The sequence below is a fragment of the Pistacia vera genome, unplaced genomic scaffold, assembly GCF_008641045.1.
Source record: "Pistacia vera cultivar Batoury unplaced genomic scaffold, PisVer_v2 Contig223, whole genome shotgun sequence".
NCBI classification, from domain to species: domain Eukaryota; kingdom Viridiplantae; phylum Streptophyta; class Magnoliopsida; order Sapindales; family Anacardiaceae; genus Pistacia; species Pistacia vera.
Window position 1 is genome coordinate 2,645,527 of NW_022196028.1, and position 23,624 is coordinate 2,669,150.

Genomic DNA, 23,624 nt, shown 5'->3' on the forward strand with positions numbered 1-23,624 from the left:
TTTATCAAAGGCTTAAGATTTATGTCTTATAAGGTAGACATAACTATATCTACTAAAATCATCAGTAAATGTGATGAAGTATGAATATCCACATCTGGCTTCAACTGTTAGTGGACCACATACATCACTATGGATGATGTCTAACAGCCCAGTAGCCCTTTCACCTTGTCGTGTGAAAGGAGACTTGGTCATCTTGCCTAACAGGCATGACTCACATACCTCAAATGACTGAAAGTCAAAAGGGTCCAAAACTCCATCCCTTTGAAGTTTTGCAATGCGAGTCTTATTAACATGACACAATCTATAGTGCCAGAGATATGTTTAGTTTTGATTGCTATGTTTAGCTTTCTTGGTTTCAATATTAAGAATATCTTTATTGTTTAAGTCAAACATATAATCTATTATATAACTTTGCAATTCCATATAGAATACCATTCAAACTAAAGGACAACAATCCATTAGATATCTCAAAATGATACCCCATATTATCCAAAGTGGATACTGAAATAATATTTCTAGAAATAGAAGGTACGTGATAAAAGTTATGTAGTTCCAACAACAAGCCCATAGGCAAACATAAACAGTAAGTCCCTACAGCCAATACAGCCACATGTGCTCTATTTCCAACTCGTAGGTCCACCTCTCCCTTGGCAAGCACTCTACTCTACCTTAGTCCCTGCACATCAGTACAAATGTGAGTACCACATCCTGTGTTAATGACCCAAGATGTTGAGGGAGAGAAGTTAATCTCAATCATAAACATACCTGAAGTTGTAGCATCTGACTTTTTCTTGCTTGCAAGGAAAGCCTTGTAGTGTTTCCTCCAGTGGCAAGGCTTGCCACAAAAGAAGCAGACTACTTTGCCTTTCCCTATGCCACTCTCAGGCCCAAGAGCAACCTGTCCTTTGAGCTTGGGCTTGGGTTTGGCCTTGGCCTTAACCTTGCCGTTACCCTATCCTTTATTGGCAACAACTAGTAAAATAGGCTTGGACTTCTTCAAGTCCTGCTTTGCAGTCCTCAGCATGTTCAAAAGTTTCGACAGGGTTTTCACCATCGTGTTCATATTAAAATTCATTATGAATGGTGCATAAGAGTCAGGCAAGGATTGTAGAATCAAATCCATTTGTAATTCTGCATCCAACTCAAATCCTAAAGTCTCAAGTCTCTCTATGTGCTCGATTATCTTGAGCACATGAGGACCAACTTGGGCTCCCTTAGTTAGATGACTCCCAAACAGTGCTTTCAACACCTTGTACCTCTCATGTCGAGCATTTCCTTCGAAAAGCTCCCTGAGGTGTAGAATAATGGAAGCAACGTCCATATTCTCATGTTGCTTTTACAGCATTGGTGTCATCGATGCTAACATCAAGCATTGAATGCCATCAGCATCATCAAGGAACTTTTGATGAGTGTCCTTTACTTCCTAAATGGCATCAGGATCAGGCTCAGCCAAGTATGGCTTTTCAAGGATATACAATTTCTTTTCCGACTTGAGTATAATCCAAAGATTACGATACCAGTTTGAGAAATTGGATCCATCCAACCTATTTTCTTTCTCGATTATCGATCTCAGGTTCATAATGCTCATTTTTGTGAATCTACAATTGCAAAAAAGATAAAGTCATTATAAAGTTCATTATTATTTAATACGGTCTTTTATTAAACGATGCTCCCACTATTTTACTCAAGTCAATAGCCCTCACTATTGACTTGGGAAAGCCCGTTGACTTTCCTAGTGAGCTGAGATCCCATCCTGCCCATTTCATACCTTCGCTTTGGTGAACAAGCCAAAATGAGTTGATTAGGTAGGCCAACAAACTTAATCCACACCAGTTGATAGCTCATACTATCAACCTCAAATGTGAAAAAGCCAACAAGCCAATCACACAATCCAATAGCTCCAACCATTGTCCTCAAGTGTGATTCTTAGTATCAATAGAGTGGACACTACATGTCACCTGGTACACACAATATGTGTACTATTCTACTATGCCTATGACACGTTTATCAACCTTCACTTTGGCGAACAAGCAAAACTGTCATTTTAAGTTGACCCATCACTATTAAGGAAAACTCCAATGCATTTTAACCTCCCACTGGTAGAAATGTACCCTTTGCTTTGGCGAACAAGGTTTCGACGAACAGTGGTTTGATTAAAACCATGGTGACGGAAGGCTTACGTGACTTAATATACTTTAATTGAGGGTTTGTTATTTAATGTCTCACCAGATTATTATCTTTGTTAGAATGACATTGTTTGGCATGTTATTCAACATTCAACCTTAGCATGCATTCTAAAAACCATATTGAAATGTGCCAGTACATGGCCCAACTAAAACCGATTTCCTCGAGCCTAAAGGAATCGGTGGGTCACCTAGGGGTCCTATAATAACTATCTTGAGTCTTCAAGTATGGTTGCCTCGTCCTTTGTTCCGTCTCCAAGTACATTACAAAAACATCATTCTAAATTTATAATAAAATTAATATTAAACTAATTTTACATCAACAAATTTAGAAACCTCGATTTACATTCGAGGGGACTGAGATGAGAAGAGAATGTACATTGAGAAGAGGAGAAAGGCAGGACACGCAAGCCCTATTTAATAAATTACAACCATACATACCCAAAAAAAAACATTTAAAACATTCACCATAGGTCTAAGGCTCATGTACCGAGCACCATGCAATATACAAACAAGTACATAGCATACATTTCAAAAAAATCAATTTTTGAAATTGGTGGGTTAATTAATTACCCCTGACAATTTGTAGATCTGTATTTGGTCCAAAAGTTCTGAAAACTTTACAATTGGCCCCTACGCAACGGAAGTGCGCTCACTACGGTGATGAGTTAGATCGTCGCAGCGTGGCTGGTTAACTTGAGTTCACACTCTACGTGCGATGTCGCGGTGAGCGTGATTTCGTACAGCGCTCGTCCTCCACAGCAGAGCGTAATTTCGTGCAACACTTGTCCTAAGGACGATGGCTGCGGCGATGGTTTTATATTCAGCGGTGAGCCCTGGTTTCGTAATCAGTGTGAACACCAAACACGCATGCCACGACGATGGGTTACACGCCGCAGCGAACGTGTAATGCTTTCTTTCTAGCTGGTATACTCGTAAAATAATCACTAAAACTCATTAAAAATATATATAAGAAAAACACATATATATACGAGTAATAAAGTATGGGCCCATATTTAATTTTTCTTTATATACAAATATTACAAATATTTCAAAAATAAAACTTGACAGTGTAGCCCGCCTCTTCCATTGGTGATGTTCCGACGACTGCAACTCACCTATTACCTACAAAACATTAAAAACAACGGAGTGAGCACTAATGGCTTAGTAAGTAAACCCACCATGCTACCCTTCTCTCTCTCCGTTGCTTAAAATTCCTAATTTTCTTTCTTACATCACATTTCCCGATTATTCTCTATTCTTTCCCTGTGTTTCTCCTGTTTTTCTCTGTTCTTTCTCTATTCTTTCTCTGTTTTGCTCTCTGTTTTCTAAATTTCACTACCCGATAATGAGCATGGTATTATCCATATTCATGATGCAAATGCACAAATGCATAAATTATGCATTTCTTTTTTTTTTTTTTTTTCCTTATTTGTTTTCTTTATTCTTTCTTTCATTCTTTGTGATTTTTTTCTTTTATATTTTTATTCTTTTCTATTCTTTCTTTCTTTCTATTCTTTCTTGTTCTTATTCTTCTTTCTATTCTGTAATCGGACTCAATTGAGGCATGGATTTGGGTCCTTGGCCGTGTGAGTGAATTCTCTAATTCTGGGTACAGTCCTCATCACACACATACTTCTAATGGATTGTACATTTCTTCTTTCTGAATTCTGAGGCCGCTCACTAAAGGGGCGTGCATGTGGGACTATGTCACTCACGTCCCCATCGCAACAACGTTTCTTCTTTTTATCTTTTTATTACATTTCTTTAAGAAAAGTTCAGATTTGAATATCTTTAATATTCTCATTTCTTTCTATTTCTTTAACATATTTAGGGCATTTTCATGCTCTTATGAATATGTATGCATGTAGATGGTTTCCATGCTTATAATTCTTTCAAATTCACATATTTAAATGCAATTATGCATCATGGAATGCAAACATGTCATTCTCAACCATCTACAAACACATCCCAAAGTAACACATAATCATTCTCATACATGCACTTCTCTTTGGCATTTCATCAAACAATTCATGTGCACAAATCAACACTAATTTGGCTACACTTCTATCTCTATTTTAGGCCACCAAAAATTTGGAATAAACTCCTCCATAATTAGCACCAAATCTGCCCAAGATTCACACTTCAAAATTTTTACTTCAATTCTTCCAAATCTCATCCAAACATTCATCAAATAACAACTACACCAACACAACTTCTCATGGATAGGTTCTAATCATTATTCAACACCAAATCCATCAACAATTATACATATAACACATACATATGCATAAAGAAAGTTCTCTACACAACATAACTTAAATCATGCTTAGGGTAGGATTTACTTACCTTTGATATGAGCAAACTTAACCCTTTAAGAATCTTCTTTGATCAAACACTCTTCCTCTTAAATCCTATGAGCATAAACCATCAAAATCAACACTTTAGAAACTAAAATTCACTTCTTAGTGCAAGGATCTTACCTATAGAAGCTTAAGATTGAAAATCCGCTCAAAAACACCCAAAACCTATGAATTTCCTTTGAAGAAGAATGGAAGAATTTGAGAGAATATGGAGGTGAAAGTGGCGTGCAAATGGGTAAGAGTGGCTAGGGTTTCACTCTTTAATTTGATATAACATAAAAATTATATATAGTTTCCCATTTTGCCCTTACACTTTCTTTAAAATTTCATCTATGTCCCTTAGTCAATTACCATAATGCCCTCATTTTTATTGCATTCTCCATGAAATTCTATCTCTTTTCACTCCCCACAATTTCAACTAATTTTGAGTGGAAAGACCATTTTACCTTTAATGCAAATTTAAGGCATTTTCTTCACATTTTCTCAAAATAACTTTAGCAAAAATCAGCTAAAGGTATAAGAGCATAAATTAAATTACGTACCTCCATGTGGGCGTTACAATTCTCCCCCCCTTATAAGAATTTTGTCTCCGAAATTCAAAGAAACAACTCCGGGTAATGGTTCTACATGTCTTCCTCTACCTCCCATGTAGCTTCTTCAACTTTATGATTTCTCTAGAGGACTTTCACTAAAGGGATACTCTTGTTTCGGAGCTCTTTAATCTGTCTGTCCAATATCTGAACTCGACGCTCCTCGTACACAAGATTTTCTTCTAAGTCCACATCTTCTACACTTAATATATGGGAGGGATCACTTACATATTTTCGAAGCATCGAGACATAAAATACATTATGTACTCTGTCCATGCTAGGTGGTAAAGCCAACCTATAGGCTACCTTTCCCACTCGCTATAATACTTCAAAGGGACCAATGTATCCTGGTGCTAACTTTCTCTTGCTACCGAAACGCATCACCCGTTTGTAGAGGGCAACTCTTAGAAACACTTTATCACTCACTTCGAATTCAACATCTTTCCTCTTCAAGTCTGCATAGCTTTTCTGCCTGTCTTGGGCTTGTTTCATTCTACTTCTTATTAACTTGACATCTTCCATCATTTTCTGAGTTAGTTCTAGCCCAAGAGTTGTATTCAACTCATCTTTCTCGCCTATCTCATCCCAATGTAGTGGAGATCTACAACGTCTACCATACAAAGCCTCGTAAGAAGCCATCTTAATTGCAGAATGATAGCTATTATTATTAGCAAACTCCACCAAGGGTAACATCTCATGCCAGGACATTCTGTAATCCATGCAACAAGCCTTCAACATATCCTCAAGTATCTGATTTGTTCTCTCTGTCTGGCCATCTGTTTGAGGATGGTAGGCGGTACTAAAAGCCAATCTGGTACCCAAATCTGAGACAAATCTGGAATCTCTATATGATACTATTGTCTAAGGTACTCCATGTAGTCTCACTATCTCTTTAATGTAAATCTAAGCCAATTGATCCGAAGTAGTGCTCTCTTTTACTAGAAGAAAATGGGTTGACTTGGTCAATCTGTCTACTATCACCCATATAACATTAAACCCTTTCTGCACTCTAGGGAGACCTGTAATAAAATCCATCGAAATACTCTCCCATTTCCATTCAGGAATACTAAGCGGCTGAAGCAACCCTAATGGCCTTTGGTGTTCTGCTTTCACTTGTTGACAAACCAGGCACTTAGCTACAAAATCTCCAATATCCTTCTTCATACTTGGCCACCAATATCATTTCTTTAAGTCTTGATACATCTTGGTTGCTCCAAGATGAGCAATGTATGGTGTGTCATGAGCCTCCGTATGAATTCTCTTCTTTAACTCATCATCTCGAGGAATGCACAAACGACTCCTGAAACGGAGGACACCATATAACAGATGGAACTCTAGCATCTTACCCTCAAGCACTTGTTGACTTATTTTCTGACACCACTCATCGGCAGCTTGCTTTCCTTTGATTTCTTCTAGTAATATAGACTGAACCTCTAACTTGGCAATCTTTCTTGGTACGACCTTAATCTGTTCTTTGCACAATTCTTCTATTAATTCTTTCTGCCTTGTGAGTCGGGACAAGTAAGCTTTTCTACTCAAGGCATCGGCTACTACATTGGCTTTCCCAGGTTGATACTTAATTTCACAGTCATGATCTTTAACCAACTCTAACCATCTCCTCTATTTCATATTCAGCTCTCTTTGGGTGAAGAAATACTTCAAGCTTTTATGATCTATATAAATGTTACTCTTTGCTCCATACAAATAATGCCTCCATATTTTCAGTGCAAAAACTACAGCAACCAACTCTAGATCATGTGTACAGTATCTTGTCTCATACTCTTTTAACTGACGAGAAGCATAGGCTATTACTCTACCCAACTGCATCAATATTGTACCAAGTCCCTGAAATGAAGCATCTGTATAAATGTCATAATCTACACCCTCCTGTGGTAACACAAGAATAGGAGCTGTGGACAATCTTTTTTTTAACTCTTGAAAACTTTCTTCACAGGCATTCGACCAAATGAAAGGAGTTCTCTACTTGGTGAGAGCTGTAAGTGGTTTGGCCAACTGAGCAAACCTTGCTACAAACTGCCTATAATAACCTGTTAGCCCTAAGAAACTTCTAACTTCCTTTACTATCTTCGGCTGTTGCCATTCCATATTTGCTTTTACCTTACTTGGATCCATTGATACACCCTCATTTGAGACGGTATGTGATAATCCGAGGATTATACTGTTTTATTTAGGCTTTTAGGCCGGATTTTAGATACTTCTTAGTTCATTTATGCCTGAATTGCTACTTAATTCTTTACATTTTATGTTTTAGGCCAAAATGGACATTTTGAGCAAATAATGAGCGAATTGGAGTTTCTGGACTCAGAAGTAAGCGGATCTCAGAAGGTGGGAGAGTTCTAAAGCAGAGTGAAGCACTATAAAGCTTGTTCCCATGGGAGAGCATCGAAGATCAAAGATTCAAGCAAAGAAGCAAGCAGAGGGCAATTATGTAATTTTAGAATTCTTCATGAAGATTCGCCGCGGCGAAGTTGTTTCTTCGCTACGGTGAAAAGAGTTACGCACGAGTCAATTTTTACTTCGTCGCCACAACAAGATTCCTTCTTCGTCGTGGCGAAGTCTGCGAATTTCAGTTTCTTTAAAACGTACAGTTTCATTTTTAGGCAAAGTCTGAGGTTTTTAGGCGAAGTATAAAAGCAAAAACTTTGCTATTTTGAGTGGAGGTCGTTTTTAGTCTAGAGGAGCTTATTTTGATTTTGCTTAGTTTGAGATTTGACGAATTTTTGGGTTGAAAAGTGAGAAGATTTAGGATTGAATCTGGTGGATTCTTCAACTAGGGAAGATCTCTTGTCTTTTCTCTCATTTCAATATGTTGAACCTTGTGGTTATTGTTTTTCTTGCTATGTATTTTGATTTAGCTATGAACTAACCTATTTTGGGTTAGGGTTTTGATGTAATTCGGATTTCCATGGATTGAGTAATTGAGTTTTGTTATTTTCATATGCTATTGCATGGATTGTGTGGTTATTCTTATTTTATTGCTTTTATTTGATGAACATGATGAGATTGAGAAATGAGTCATGTTAAGCTTCTTGGGTAATCACCATAGTAGTATTGAATGCTAGAATAGATTTGAGAATCAATGAAATCAATCTAGGATTGCATACACTTAATGAGCTTAGAACTATTAATCTTCAAATTGTTGGGTGCGGAAGTTTAATAGGGAAAAGTTGGAAAACATAGCCTAAGAAGGTATGTTTTACAATTTTGAGAATTCGATTTACAATCAATGCATGTGAATATGTATATAGCATAATCCGTAGGTTTAATCCATAGAGTCCGAATGAAGTCAAAACCCTACCCGTTTGTTTAAATTGATATTACCTTGTTTTTAATCTTGCTTTCAAAATTTAGCTTTGAATATTTGGCAATTTTTGTTTTAGTTTTAAGTTTAATTTTCTCCCATTAATCTAAACAAATTCGATTGTTCCAACTCGAAAACAATAGAGAACTTAGTGTTTAGCAACCAATCCTCATGGGAACGATACTCACTCATCAGTTTATTACTTTATGCGACTAGTGCACTTGCTATTTATGCATGTTGTAGTAACAACGCATCAAGTTTTGGCGCCGTTGCCAGGAATTGAGTTTTGTGTTAACATTAAAGTTTTCTTGTGTTAGCTAGATTGGAGCTTTATTTTTGCTTAATTGTTGTTTGTTTAATTTTTGTTATTCTTTTAGGTTGGTTTGTGATCTTGCTCTTTATATTTTTTTGTGTAGTTTATGCGAAGAGCAAGACGTCAACCAATGGTTCCTGTTGATCCAGAGATTGAAAGAACCACTCGAAGACTTAATAGAGAAAGAAGAGAAAGAGAGGCTACAGTGGAACCAGAAGTCATAGTTGTAGAGATTGCAGAAAATAAAACACTAAGGGAGTTTTTAGTTCCCTCAGTTGATGGCAGTGGGTCGAGTATTACTAGACCAGCAGTACAAGCCAACAACTTTGAGATAAAGTCGGCAATCATTCAGATGATCTAGTAGTCGGTACAGTTTAGGGGAGATTTGAAGGAAGATCCAAATCTACACATTGCCAAGTTTTTGGAGATTTGTGATACTTTCAAGTCAAACAGAGTGTTAGATGACACCATCAGATTGAGACTATTCCCGTTTTCATTAAAGGATAAAGCTAAAGGATGGTTAATGGCATCACATCATTTCTACAGGAAGAGTCGGAATCATTGTATGAGGCTTGGGAGAGATACAAAGAATTACTGAGAAGGTGTCCACATCATGGGTTGCCAGTTTGGATGCAAGTCCAAACATTTTATAATGGATTGATGGTGAATGTGCAAACTATAGTAGATGCAGCCTCGGGAGTAGCATTGCAAAATAAGACTCCGGAAGAAGCTCATGAGTTGCTTGAAGTTCTGGCAAGCAACAATTATCAAAGACCTAATGAGAGGGTGCAACCAAAGAAATCTATGGGTCTTCATGAAGTTGATGCATATACAGCCATTTCAGCCCAACTAACAGCCATTCAGAAACAGTTGGGAAGTATACAGGTAAATTCCATTCAAGCACCTCAACTAACTTGTGAATTTTGTGCAGGTAATCATGTGAGCAGTGACTGTCAAGTAGGGAACAAGTTTGCTTCAGCATCATCATCAGAGCAGGTTAACTAGTTGGTAGGGAATCAAATGCAACCGAACAATCCGTACTCTAACACATATAATCCTGGTTGGAGCAATCGTCCAAACCTATCATGGGGCAACAAAATCAATAGAATCAGCAGAATAATCAATGGAACCAAAGAGCATTGCCAAACAACCAAACAGGGGTGAACAATCAATCAGGAGAGCAAAGAGTGACAAAATTGGAGGACATGTTTGGAAAGTTTATGCAAGATGTTAGAGTAGATGCCCTAAAGCCAATCAATTATTGTGGAATTGACTCTTTGTAATAATGTTCATTAATCAATAATAAAAGGCATTTTATTCTATATCGCGTAAATCATTATTATTGCAATATGTATTGATATATGTCCTTAGAATGGTAGAACCGTGACGAGGGTATCAAGTGTTTCAAATCTTGATAGTGAGNCATCGTTTCTACAGGAAGAGTCGGAATCATTGTATGAGGCTTGGGAGAGATACAAAGAATTACTGAGGAGGTGTCCACATCATGGGTTGCCAGTTTGGATGCAAGTCCAAATATTTTATAATGGATTGATGGTGAATGTGCAAACTATGGTGGATGCAGCATCGGGAGGAGCACTGCAAAATAAGACTCCGGAAGAAGCTCACGAGTTGCTTGAAGTTCTGGCAAGCAACAATTATCAAAGACCTAATGAGAGGGTGCAACCAAAGAAATCTATGGGTCTTCATGAAGTTGATGCATACACAGCCATTTCAGCCCAACTGACAGCACTTCAGAAATAGTTGGGAAGTATGCAGGTAAATTCCATTCAAGCACCTCAAATAACTTGTGAATTTTGTGCAGGTAATCACGTGAGTAGCGAATGTCAAGTGGGGAACACGTTTGCTTCAGCATCATCATCGGAGTAGGTTAACTACTTGGCAGGAAATCAAAGGCAACCGAACAATCTGTACTCTAACACATATAATCCTGGTTGGAAGAATCATCTGAACCTATCTTGGGGCAATCAGAATCAACAGAATCAGTAGAACAGTCAATGGAACCAAAGAGCATTGCCAAACAATCAAACAGGGGCGAACAATCAACCAGAAGAGCAAAAAGTGACAAAATTGGAGGACATGTTTGGAAAGTTTATGCAAGAGACCACAGGTTTTATGAATGAGACGAGGACAAATTTTAGAAATCAAGGGGCGTCCATTTGGAACTTGGAGGTACAGGTGGGGCAATTGGTTGAAAAGATAAATAAGAGACCACAGGGGTCCCTACCAAGCAACACAGTGACTAACCCACAAGAGCAAGTGAACGCAATAACTTTGAGAAGTGGGACAGTCTTGGAAGAGGTGGAACAATCAAGGAAAGAAAAAAGCCCACCAAAAGAAAAGGAAGATTCTGATGAGGAAGTGGACGAAGAGATAATTGTTGAAGAGGAGTCAACCAGTTCTAGGAAAGATGAATAAAAGCGGGAAGAAAGGCAAAGGCAAAAGAAAGAAAAATTGCCATTTCCCGAGATACCACCAAAATTGGCACATCACACACCTCCGGTGCCTTGATGTATTTAAAATTTCTTGATGTATTTAAAAAACTGCACATTAACACTCCTTTTGCAAATGCATTACAACAGATGTCGAGCTACGTAAAATTTCCCAAGGAGATTTTATCAAACAAAAGGAAGTTAGAAGATGAGGAAACGGTGATGCTCACGGAGGAGTGCAACGCCATTCTCCAGAAGAAGCTACCCCCAAAACTCAAAGATCCAAGGAGTTTTACTATTCCTTGTGTTATAGGAGACATTACTTTTGATAGAGTTTTATGTGATTTAGGTGCAAGCATAAATCTTATGCCTTTTTTTGTTTTCAGGAAATTAGGAATTGGTGAAGTGAAGCCAACAACATTATGCTTGCAGCTTGTAGATAGATCTATAAAGCATCCTAGGGGCATTATTAAAGATGTGTTGGTCAAAGTGGACAAATTTATTTTTCCGGCAGATTTCTTTATGTTGGATATGGAAGAAGATAAGGAGATTCCTCTCATCCTGAGATGACCATTTTTGGCAACCGGAAGAGCTTTAATTGATGTTCAAGAGGGGAAGTTGATCATAAGGATGAAAGATGAGGAAGTGACATTCAATGTCCTTGAGTCTCTGAAAGCTCCACTGAAGCAAGAGTCATGTTTCAAAATTGATTCGGTGGGTCAGTCAACAATTGAAACTTCCTAACTTAACGATCCTAATTCGTCAATTAAAGGATGCACAGTCAAGTCAAGGCAATTCAAAGAAGAGGACCACAACCCAGAGAATTTTACACCATTCCAAGATAGGCCACAACAAAGCATGTGTCCTCACAAGGGACGGATTCCTCCGCTCAAAAAGGGTGAAGAAAAATCAAGAAAACGGAAAGCTATTGGTAAGAATGTTCAAGCCATGAAAGGAATGACCAAGGAATGGAAATGCGTGGCTAAGCTCTCAACAAAGGCCCCATGTGACAAAAATCATCAACAAGTGAAGTTTCGGTGCAAGGACAATGCTCGGGAGTTGATGTATTTGGATAGTCCAGATTGACATGAGAACTTGAGAAAGTCGAGCTTTTCGACTATAAACAAGCGCTCATTGGGAGGCAACCAAAGTGTCTCTAATTGTTGTTGTTTATTTATTGTTTTGAAGTTGTTTAGTTTTCTTATGATTTTGAGATGAAGTTTAATTTGTGTGTTTTTGGGTGTTTCAGGTGAATTATCGAATCAAGGCGAAAAATGAAATTCTTCCAGTTTTCGCCACGACGAAGCACATTTTGCAAAAATTGGAAGTCGGAAATTCCTAGACTTTGCCGCAGTGAAGTAATTTTTTCGCCGAGGCGATGAGCCTCTGTATTTTTCTGCCGCGGTGAAGAATTTTGTTTCGCTGCGGTTAAGCAAGTTGGGCGAAATTCACCGCGGCAAAGCTTGTTCTTTGTCGAGGCGATGAGCTTCTGTAAGGCATCGACTGGGTTTAAAATCTAGGGTTTTTGAATTGAAGCTCGTTCTTCGCCGCGGCAAAACCTGCTTTTTATAAATACGCATCGTGACTTTTCATTTTTCACAACGCATTTCAAACACATCCGAGAGAAAACCTTTTCCATCTTCGATCCAGAGCCTTCCTAGTGATTTTCTAGCAAAGTTTCTCACTCCTTGACCTTTCTAAACACCAAAACAACTCGTTCTAACAAAGATCTTTGCGAAAAATTGAAGAAAATTATGGATTCAAGAATTTGAGGATTTTGCAATCTAGGCTGATTTTGGCTAATTTGGTGCTGAATACTCCCTAGTTTTGGTAAGATTTCAAGTTCCCTAAGCTTTTAATTGCACAATTTCAAGTTTAGAGTTGCAGATCTGAAAATTTTGATTGTTGATTGAGTTGTGGATTCTTAGTGTTTTTGTGCTTTGATTTTTTGTTTGAGGAAGTGTAGATTGTGAATTGTGTGGTGTTGAGGAGTTTGGGTTTCGAATTTTGGAGTGTTTGGTTGAGTTGGGAGAAGAGTAATTTTGGGGGTCTAGATGCAAATTTTAGAAGTGTTGTTTTTACTACAGGATTGATTGTGGTTGTCGTAGGGTGCTTAGAGTTGAATTATTGAGTTGAATTGTTGAGTTGATTGGTAGTTTGGGAAAAAAATGCTGCTAAAAATGTTGTCTAAAGGGAAAGGAAAAGGAAGAAAAGTGGACAATTGATTTGTGAATGACAAGGCTCGGAAACAATATGAAGGGGCAATCCAAAGGAAAGATAAAGGATTTATTCCTGAGCGTGGATTGACCGCGAGCCAGGCTAAGGATTGGAGTCGAGGGAGATGTTGGGAATTGTTTATGAGTGAACCTGCACATGCGGCCATAGAGCCGATAGTACGACAGTTTTATGCCAACCTCCCGAAGTGTGAATCTGGTGTTGTGTTTGTGAGGGGTACTGATGTGGCATTTAGTGCGAAGGTCATCAATGATTTTTATAACCTGCCTAAGATTAATCGTAATGATTATGAGGATTTTAGGAAGACACAGTTTGAGGATGATATTATTCTTACAGTCATTACAAAACCGGATACCACTTGGGAGATTTAAAAAAAAAAAAAAGGTAGGAAGAGCATCAAGGGAACTAATTTGACACCGGTGGCTCGGTTGTGGTAATACTTTATTTGTGCGAGGATGATGCTGGAAACGCACTATAGTACGGTGACTTATGAGAATTCATTGTTGCTCTATTCTATTGCCACAGGAAAGAGAATGGATGTGGGACAAATCATCTTGAACAACATTCAGCATGCAGCCAAACTAGGGCGAGGGAGTTACCCTTTCCCACATCTCATTACAGAGTTGTGCACTCGAGCAGGAATCGAGGCAATTGATGATGAGCCACTTATCCATGCTGCCCCAGTTCTCGACTCAAACTATTATCACAAGCATCTTGAACATCCAGCCACTGAGCAACCCAACGCCGGGATAAAACAACAGAGAACCACACAAGGCATTGCCACATCATCTAGTTCCATTGCCACTATGAAGGAAATGATGCAGCAGATGATGGTCAGATGAAACGGATGGCAAAATATTAGGATTGGCTGGCAGAGCAGACCCAGATGATGTATGACATGCAGAACAGTTGCTTCACTAAGCTCTGTTAGTAAACGGTCCCGTATACGCAGCGGAAACAAAAACAAAAATTCAAGGATCGTTTACATGAGCCAAGATCAAGGGTATAATTTTAAAATTTTATCATAATAAGAATCTGCAGAAATATTAAACATGAGTTAAGAGAAACAAACGCACGTTGGAGGCTCCTCCAAATTTGTCGACGAATGTTTTGTTATCGATCCAAGTGTAGGATCGAACCTGCGTAGTCCACATGAAGACAATCTTAAAAGAACCAAAGAGGGATTTGCTAGATCCTCTTTGCCTTCAAGATTAAGAAGAAAAACAAATCAATTGAAATTGATTTAGAGTTTAGAGTTGTAGATCTGAAAATTTTGATTGTTGATTGAGTTGTGGATTTTTATAGTTTTTGTGCTTTGATTTTGTTTGTGGAAGTGTAGATTGTGAATTGTGTGGTGTTGAGGAGTTTGGGTTTTGAATTTTGGAGTGTTTGGTTGAGTTGGAAGAAGAGACAATTTGGGGGTCTAGGTGTGAATTTTGGAAGTGTTGTTTTTATTGCAGAATTGATTGTGGTTATCGTAGGGTGCTTAGAGTTGAATTATTGAGTTGATTGGTAGTTTGGGAAAATGCCACCCAAAGTGTTGTCCAAGGGGAAAGGAAAAGGAAAAAAAGTGGACAACCGATTTGTGGATGACAAGGCTCGGAAACGATATGAAGGGGCAATCCAAAGGAAAGATAAAGGATTTATTCCTGAGCGTGGATTGACCGCGAGCCAGGCTAAGGATTAGAGTCGAGGGAGACATTGGGAATTGTTTATGAGTGAACCTGCACATGCGGCCGTAGAGCCGATAGTGCGAGAGTTTTATGCCAACCTCCCGGAGTGTGAATCTGGTGTTGCGTTTGTGAGGAGTACTGATGTGGCATTTGATGCGAAGGTTATCATTGAGTTTTATAACCTGCCTAAGATTGACCGTAATGATTATGAGGATTTTAGGAAGACACAATTTGAGGACGATATTATTCTTCCAGTCATTACAAAACTGGATACCACTTGGGAGATTTCAAAAAAGGGCAGGAAGAGCATCAAGGAACTAATTTGACACTGGTGGCTCAGTTGTGGCAGTACTTTTATTTGTACGATGATGATGCCGGAGACGCACTATAGTATGGTGACTTATGAGAAGGCATTATTGCTCTATTCTATTTCCACAGGAAAGAGAATGGACGTGGGAAAAATCATCCTGAACAACATTCAGCATGCAGCCAAACCAGGGCAAGGGAGTTACCCTTTCCCACATCTCATTACAGAGTTGTGCACTCGAGTAGGAGTCGAGGCAAATGATGATGAGCCACTTATCCATGCTGCCCCAGTTCTTGACTCAAACTATTATCACCAGCATCTTGAACGTCCAGCCAGTGAGCAACCCAACGCCAGGACAAAACGACAGAGAACCACACAAGACACTACCACATCATCCAGTTCCACAGCCACTATGAAGGAAATGATGCAGCAAATGATGGGTCAGATGAAACGGATGGCAAAACGTCAGGATTGGCTGGCAAAGCAGACCTAGATGATGTATGACATGCAGAACAGTTGCTTCACCAAGATCAACGTTGATGCTTCGGAATTCCAATGGGCTGACTGGGATTTAGATGAATGGATGGGCTCCAACTCATAAGAGGACGACGCCAAGGGAGATGAGGAGGCCAAAGAATAAACATGAACAACTGTTTTTGTTATTTTAATTTTTTCTTGTTTTAGTTGTTTTTGTATTTTCATTTTGAACGGTGAACTAATTTGCTTTTTGTTGTGGATTGTTTAAATTTTGTTTTAGTTTCCTAATAGTTGAAAAGGCGAGATAAGGGTTGTAATATTTTGACATTAGTCAGTGAACTTTTCTAACACTGTGGACACCACAGTTTTTCAATTGTTTTTCAGAATTTGGTGATGAAAAAGCCAAGGACCGGGTGTGCATGCTGTTGAGTGAAACTTTGACTTCACGGATTAATTAGGGAACTATCTCGTACCTTTATAGATTTCTGTTTTTCTATTCTTAAATTGTGTATAATGTGACATTGGGGACAATGTCATCCTTAGTTTGGGGGTAGGAAAAATTTGAAATTTTTTGATTTGATTTTTGATTTGTGTTTATTTGATTTTCATGTTTTGTTGTGTATGCCAATGATGAATTGTATAAATCTATGATGTGAATAGGGTTGTTAGGACTTTATTGTATAAAAATGTTAAGCATTGCTTCAAGTTTATATTGATTGACTGAATTTTGATTGAGGTTTGTTGAGTGGTTCAACCACCATTTTCATTTTTTTGGGCATGCTTAGATTCATTTTATGTGGTTAGGTAAAGTTTTGATAATGTTGGTGGACTCTAGAACCTAGTAGAGAAATGCTTGAGGGGCTAATTCTAGGAATAGACATTATTAATGAAGTGATTTAGGCGATTGTTCGGAACGTTTGAGCCTTTCCAGCCGACCATGAATTCTATCCCTAGTTACCCATTTGAACCTTATGAAATCATCAGTGTCCCTTTTTGTGTTCTTGTGCAACCAATAATGCCCGAACCTTTCATCCTAAACACGTCAGCGACCTTTAAGAGAATTCTAAACCTAATGCAAACACAAAGAGCTTGGAGAGTTGTGTGAATAAGGAGTGCACATGCTTGAGGGTTATAAATTGGTTGACTTGTAGTGGTGGTTGAGGAAGAAAGTTGAAGTTGATTTGAGTCTTGATGTTTGCTTAAAGAAAACTGAGTTTTCTTGCTTTGTTAATCCTATCCGTTTTTTTTTTTTTTTTTTTTAAGCCCACTAACTTAGCCTAACATTACAAGCCTGTAAAGACCTTCCGATCTTTAGTAATGTCTAATCCTCATTAGTGGAGAGTAGTTCGATACTTAGGCTTATAGAGACTGCCGCCATTTGATAAACTCTGCATTTCTGCATAAAATAATCCAGGAAGTTGGAATGTGGATTGAAGTGGGGATCACCTACTCGGGGAACAATAGAGAAGATAGTCTTTGCAACTTATAACTTTTTGGAGCGTTGAACATTTTTCTAGTAATAATTTTTCAATGATCTTTGAGACTTGTTTAAATTCTAGGTAGTTCGTTGTGTTGAGTTGAGTCTAATGTTTTATTTTATTTTTAGTTTTGTTATTTTGCATTGTTTTGGGCGTTTGTTGTTCTAGGTAGTTCGTTGTGTTGAGTTGAGTCTAATGTTTTATTTATTTTCAGTTTTGTTATTTTGTGTTGTTTTGGGCATTTGTTGTTTTTCTTTCTTCGTGTTTTGTACCTAATACTCAGGGACGAGCATGTCTTTAGTTTCGGGGTATTTGATCATCCGAGAATTATACTGTTTTTATTAGGCTTTTTGGCCAGATTGTAGATACTTCTTAGTTCATTTTTGCTTGAATTGCTACTTAATTCTTTACATTTTGTGTTTCAGGCCAAAATGGACATTTTGAGCAAATAGTGAGCAAATTGGAGTTTCTGGACCCAGAAGTAAGCAGATCTCAGAAGTTAGGAGAGTTCTGAAGCAGAGTGAAGCACTATGAAGCTTGTTCCCATGGGAGGCATCGAAGATCGAAGAGTCAAGCAAAGAAGCAAGCAGAAGGCAATTCTGTAATTTCAAAATTCTTCACGAAGGTTCGCCGCGGCGAAGTCTATTCTTCGTCGAGGCAAAAACTGTTAAGCACAAGATTCCATTTTACCTCGTTGCCGCGCCGAAACTCTTCCTTCGCCGTGGCGAAGTCTGCGAATTTTAGTTTCTCCAAAGCGCACAGTTTTATTTTAGGAAAGTTTTAGGTCTTTGGGTGAGGTATAAAAGAAAAACTTTACCATTTTAGTAAGGTCGTTTTTTAGATTGAAGTTCGTTTAGAGTAGCTTGTTTTCGTTTTCCTTAGGAGAGATTTGACGATTTTTGGTTGAGAAGTGAGAAGAATTGGGATTGAATCTGGTGGAGTCTTCAACTAGGGGAGATCTCCTTTCTTTTCTCTCATTTCAATTTGCTGATTGTTGGATTATTTGTTTTTCTTGCTTGTTGTGTTGATTTAGCTATGAACTAACCAATTTTGGGTTAGGGTTTTGGTGTAATTCAGACCTCCATGGATTAATCAATTGATTGTTGTTATTTTCATTTACTATTGCACAGATTGTGTGGTTATTCTGATTTGTATTGCTTGTATTTGTTGAACATGGTGAGATTGAGAAATGAATCATGTTAAGCTTCTTGAATAATCACCATTGTAGTATTGAATGCTAGAGATAGATTTAAGAATCAATGAAATCAATCTAGGATTCCTTGTGCTTAATGAATTTGGACTTATTAATCTTCAATTTGTTGGGTGTGGAAGTTTAATAAGAAAAAGTAGGAAAACATAGCCTGAAAAGGTATGTTTTATAACTTAGAGAATTCGATTTACAATCAGAGCATGTGAATGTGGAAATAGCATAATCCGTAGGCTTAGTCCATAGAGTTCAAATGAAGTCAAAACCCTACCCGTTTGTTTAAATTGATATTACCCTTGTTTTTAACACTTAGCATATTTTGTTTTAGTTTTAGTTTAATTCTCTCCCGTTAATCCAAACAAATTCGATTGCTCCAACTTGAAAAACAATTAGGAAAATTAGTGCTTTGCAACAAATCCTCGCGGGAACGATACTCACTCATCACTTTATTACTTTGTGCGACTAGTGCAATTACTATTTTTGCATGTTATACTAACAACGCATCAACAGCTTCTCAATCACTTTAGTTTTTGCCCGATCCACTTCGATGCCGTCCTTTGAAATTCTGTGACCGAGTACTATCCTTCATGTACCATGAAATGGCATTTCTCCAAGTTGAGCACCAAATTCATCTCCTAACATCATTGCAAAACAAATGAGAGATTAGATAAACAATTGTCAAAAGAACCAAAAACAGAGAAGTCATCCATGATGACTTCTATAAACCGCTCCACCATGTCACCAAAGATCGACATCATGCATCGCTGAAATGTGGCCGGTGCATTGCACAACCCGAAGGGCATCCTTCTGTACGCAAAGGTGCCATAGAGACTAGTGAATGTCATCTTCTCTTGATCTTCAAGAGCAATGGCAATCTGATTATAACCTGAAAAACCATCCAAGAAACAATAGTAAGCATGCCATGCTTATCTCTCAAACATTTGATCGATGAAAGGAAGTGGGAAATGATCCTTCCTTGTCACTTCATTCAATTTCCAGTAGTCAATGCACACCTTCCAACCCGTGACTGTCCTAGTTGGTATCAATTCATTGTTGTCATTCTTAATCACCGTGATACCTCATTTCTTTGGAACCACTTGCATCGTGCTCACCCATGGACTGTCTGAGATAGGATAAATTATGTCTGCATCTAAAAGTTTCACCACCTCCTTTCTCACCACTTCCTTCATAGAAGGATTCAATCTCCGTTGTGGTTGTACCCTAGGTTTGACATCATCTTCCATGAGTATCTTATGCATACAAAAAGAGGGAGAGATGCCTCTAATGTCCAATATAGTCCATCCAATTGCTGATCTATGTTCCCTTAACACCCGAATCTACCGCTCTTCTTCCAATTTACTCAGCCTTGAATTGATGATCACTGGGAAGGTTTCTGATTCACCAAGATACACATATTTGAGGTGAGAAGGTAAAGGTTTCAGTTCAAGTTTTGGTGGTTCTTCCATTCTTGCATTTTCCTTCTCTTTCTCAATATCAAACTCTTCAAATTCTGAATCTTGGCTTGCATTAATTGGCTGAAGTGCTTCCAAAAATCTAGCACACTCATTCTTCGCCGACTCATCTACCTCTATTGTTTTTTATTGGGTAATGCATGCTTCTAGAGGTAGTTGAGGGGTGTTTTCTTGAATAGCCTCTGCTACAAGTCTATCCACCATGTCTACACTAAAACACGAATCTGACTCTAATGGGAATTTCATGGCCTCAAAAACATTGAATGTTACTATTTCATCTTGGACCTTTAACATCAATTTTCCTTCTTGCACATCAATGAAGGCTCTTCTGGTGGCCAGAAATGGTCACTCCAAGATGAGAGACATTTCCTTGTCCTCTTCCATGTCCAACACAACAAAGTCCACTGAAAAGATAATTTTGTCACCTTCACCAAAACATCTTCAACTATGCCCCTTGGATGCTTGATGGATCTATCTGCAAGCTGCAAAGATATGGTCGTTGGCTTCACTTCACCAATCCCTAATCTCTTGAAAACAGAAAAAGGCATTAGATTTATACTTGCACCTAAATCACATAGAACTCTATCAAAAGTAATGTCTCTTATGACACAAGGAATAGTAAAACTCCCTGGATCTTTGAGTTTCGATGGCAGCTTCTTCTGTAGAATGGCGCTGCACTCTTTCGTAAGCATCACTGTTTCCTCATCTTCTAACTTCCTTTTATTTGATAAAATATCCTTGAGAAATTTTGCATAGCTCGGCATCTGTTGCAATGCATCTGTAAAAGGAATGTTGATATGTAGTTTTTTAAATATTTCAATGAATTTGGTAAACTGATTATCCTGAGGAAAAGGCACGGGAGGGGTGTGATGTGCTAACTCTGGTGGTATCTCGAGAAATAGCAATTTTTCTTTCTTTTGCCTTTACCTCTCTTCCCGCTTTTGTTCATCTTCCCTAGAACTGGTTGGGTTCTCTTCAGCAATGATCTCTTCATCAACTTCCTCATCAGAATCTTCCTTTTCCTTTGGTAGACTTTCTTTTTTCCCTGATTGTTCCACCTCTTCCAAGACTGTCCCACTCCGCAAAGTTATTGCATTCCCTTGTTCACGTGGGTTTGTCACTGTGTTTCTTGGTAGGGAACCCTGTGGTCTCTCATTTAGCTTATCGGCCAATTGACCCACCTGTACCTCCAAGTTCTGAATGGACGTGCCTTGGTTTCTGAAATTTGCCCTCGTCTCATTCATGAAACCTGTGATCTCTTGCATGAGTTTTCTAAACATATCCTCTAGTTTTGTCATCTTTGCTCCCTTGGTTGATTTTCACCCCCGCTTGGTTGTTTGGCATCGCTCTTTGGTTCCATTGGTTGTTCTGCTGATTCTGTTGATTCTGATTGCCCCAAGACAAGTTCGGATGATTCCTCCAACCAAGATTATACGTGTTGGAATGCGGATTGTTCTATTGCCTCTGATTTCCTACCAAGTAGTTAACTTGTTCTGATGATCATGAAGCTGAAGCAAACATGTTCCCCACTTGACATTCATTGCTCATGTGGTTACCTGCACAAAATCACAAGTTAATTGAGGTGCTTGAATAGAGTTCACTTGCATACCTCCTAATTGCTTCTGAAGTGCTGTAAGTTGGGCTGAAATGGCCGTGTATGCATAAACTTCATTAAGACCCATAGATTTCTTCGATTGTATCCTCTCATTTGGTCTTTGATAATTGTTACTTGCCAGAACTTCAAGCAACTCATGAGCTTCTTCAAGTGTCTTGTTTTGCAATGCTCCTCCTGATGCTGCATCCACCATCGTTTGCACATTAACCATCAACCTATTATAAAACATTTGGACTTGCATCCAAATTGGCAACCCATGGTGTGGACACCTCCTTAATAGTTCCTTGTATCTTTCCCAAGCCTCATATAATGATTCAGACTCTTCTTGTAGAAACGATGTGATATCATTTCTCATCTTTGCAGATTTTGCTGGAGGAAAGAATTTGGTTAGGAACTTTTGTGCTAATCCATTCCATGTAGTGATCGTTCTTGGTGGTAGTGCCATTAACCATCCCTTTGCTTTATCCCTTAATGAAAAAGGGAACAATCTCAATCTGATGGCGTCATCTGACACTCCATTTGACTTGAAGGTATTGCAGATCTCTAAAAAGTTTGCAATGTGCATATTTGGATCTTCCTTCAAATCTCCCTTAAACTGTACTGATTGTTGGATCATCTAGATGATTGCTAGCTTTATTTCGAAGTTGTTGGCTTGTACTGCTGGTCTAGTTATACTTCAACCACTACCATCAACCGTGGGAACTGAGAATTCCCTCAATGTTCTATTTTCTGCCTTCTCAACAACTATGGCCTCTTGTTCTCTTCTCTCTCTATTAAGTCTTCTTGCGGTTCTTTCAATCTCTGGATCAACAGGAACCACTAGCTGGCATCTAGCTCTTCGCATAAACTACACAGAAAGAGAGAAAAAGTGAGATCACAAGCTAACAGAAAAGAACAACAAAAAAATTAAACTATAAAACAATTAAAAAAAAAAAAAACTCCAATCTAGCTACAGAAGAAAAATTCAATGTTAACACAAAAATCAATCCCTGGCAACGGCACCAAAAACTTGTTGCGTTGTAACTACAACATGCAATATAGCAAGTGCACTAGTCGCAAAAAGTAATAAAGTGATAAGAAAAGTATCGTTCCCACGAGGATTGGTTGTTAAGCACCGATTTTCCTAATTGTTATCAAGTTGGAGAAATCGAAAAGTGTTTGGATTGACGGGAGGAATTTAAACTAAAATGAAAACAAAATTTACCAAGTATTTAAAGGGCTAATTAATGAAAGCTAGATTAAAGCAAGAGTAATATCAAGTAAAGCAAACGGTTAGGGTTTTGACTTCATTAGGATTCTGTGAATTAATCTACGAATTATGCTACTTCTACACTCACATGCACGGATTGTGAATCTAATTCCCTAATGTGTAAAACATACCTTCTCAGGCTATGAATTCCTACTTTTCCCTATTAAGCTTCCGCACCCAACAATTTGAAGATTAATAGATCCAAGTTCATTAAGCTAACGGAATCCTAGATTGATTTCATTGATTCTCAAACCTATCTCTAGCGTTCAGTATAACAATGGTGATTTCCCTAAGAAGCTCATACATGATTCATTTCTAAATCTCATCATGTTCAACAAAATCTTTCAAGAAAAATAAGAGAAATCACAAAATCCATGCAATAGAATGTAGAAACAACACTAATTCATTGATTAAACATAGAAATCCAAAATTACATCAAAACCCTAACCCAAGATGAGTTAGTTCATACTAAAATTAACACAAATCGAAGTAAAAACAGTGAGCAATGTATTCAACATATTGAAACTAAGAAAAGAGAACAAAGATCTTCCCTCTTTGATGAATCCACAAGGTTCAATCTCAATCTTCTCTCCTTCTTTCCTATAATGTTAAACTTACTCTAAAAGTGACCAACCTCCTAAAAATGGCTAAGTTTTTCTTATATAGTTGGTCCAAAACCTAAAAACTTTC

The 23,624-nt window shown here is 38.1% G+C and overlaps 1 non-coding gene across 1 annotated transcript; it reads left to right on the plus strand.

The window, feature by feature from the left end:
• The first annotated feature begins 21,936 nt into the window (after positions 1-21,936).
• On the plus strand, positions 21,937-22,043 carry LOC116130715. Its single transcript, XR_004128117.1, has one exon. It is a non-coding gene; the product is annotated as a small nucleolar RNA R71 (small nucleolar RNA).
• The last annotated feature ends 1,581 nt before the right edge of the window (positions 22,044-23,624 follow it).